The sequence below is a fragment of the Rhincodon typus genome, chromosome 45 (genome assembly GCF_021869965.1).
Source record: "Rhincodon typus isolate 14 chromosome 45, sRhiTyp1.1, whole genome shotgun sequence".
Taxonomy (NCBI): domain Eukaryota; kingdom Metazoa; phylum Chordata; class Chondrichthyes; order Orectolobiformes; family Rhincodontidae; genus Rhincodon; species Rhincodon typus.
Genome location: NC_063376.1, coordinates 575,458 through 577,041, shown reverse-complemented (window position 1 = coordinate 577,041; position 1,584 = coordinate 575,458).

Sequence of the window (1,584 nt, the reverse complement as noted above, 5' to 3'; positions counted from 1 at the left end):
AGTGAGAGTCAGCCCCTTCAGGAACTGTAGCCCAGTGAGAGTCAGCACCTTCAGGAACTGTATCCCAGTGAGCATCAGCGCCCTTAGGATGTTGGAGGATAGCAGTGAGCAGAAAGGGAGTGGAACAGGATGGTTGGAGAATGATGAAAGAGCAGGAAGGGCAGTGGCGAAAAGAATGACCCCCCCCCAACCCAGTGCACAGGCCATCCTGTCCACAACAAGTGCGTTTTCATCTGAATGGAAAGCACTCTGCAGCGATTCTGTGCAACAATAAGACAGGTTCAGAGTTACGTTCTGGGCAATATTCCCAAATCTGCGTAATCCCTGAACCAACACAAAGCAGTCATTTGATGGTCATGTTGTTTACCTTTGCTTTGCTGTTCACGCTGTTCTCATTTGGAGGGAAAACAGCTTTCTGTTTGTTTATGTGGGGCCAGGGCTCAAATTGTTTCAAGGCTCCTTCTCACCACATTGGAGTTTGATCACTTTGCAAAGGAAAGGACCAACTTTCATTTCTCTAGTGCCTTTCACATCCAATTGTGTCCCAAAGCACTTCACAGCATAGAATAGAATCTCCTTTATTGTTACTTGTGCTACAGTACAGAAGTATAGGAGCACAGTCAAAAGTTTTTACAATGGCTGGCTTTTAATGATGCCATCTTAGGTACAGGTATCTAGGTGCAAATCTTACAGAGTGAAAAAGTACTGTGTTCTTATACAAAGAGGATTTATGGAAAGTATAAGCATTACTTACGGAGGTAGTTACAACATAGTGAAAAGGTTTTAAATTACAGTCCAATAACAGCAGCTCAGCATGTGGTACCAGCCCAATTGTCCTGCATTGCTGTAGCCTCAGTCCACTCCTTACCAGCCTTCAGCAGCAACCAGGTAAGTGGCACTGTACTGGGACTCATACCTTGGCCCCTCGGTCACTCTGGGGATGTGTGGTCACCGCTGGAGGAACCTGGTGGTCAGTGTCCCACAAGGTGCAATGTGATAACAAACAGATCCCAAAACTTGCATTTTCGACAGGGACATGAGGGAGGAATATTGGCTCCAGGACCTCAAAGTTGAGGAGAAACCTTTTGAGGTTTACAAAATGATGAGGAGTATAGATAAAGGGGAATGGCAGGTGTCTTTTTCCCGAGGATGGGGGAATTCAAGACTAGGGGGCATATTTTTAAGGTGAGGGGAGAAAGATTTAAAAAGTCATGAAGGGCAATTTTTTTTTCACAGTGGGCGGTTTGTGTGTGGAATGAACTTCCAGAGGAAGTGGTGGGTGTGGGTACAGTTATAACGTTTAAAAGACATTTGGATAAGTACATGAATAGGAAGGTTTGGAGGGATATGGGCCAGGAGCAGGCGGGTGGGACTAGTTTAGTTTGGGATTATGGTCGGCATGGACTGGTTGGGCCGAAGGGTCTGTTTCCATGCTGTATGACTCTGACAAACACACGCTGACCTTCTCTTAATCCCACCATACAGCTACGTGACAACAAGGTGCAGGGCTGGATGAACACAGCAGGCCAAGCAGCATCATAGGAGCAGAGAGGCTGACGTTTCGGGCCTAGACCCTTCATCAGA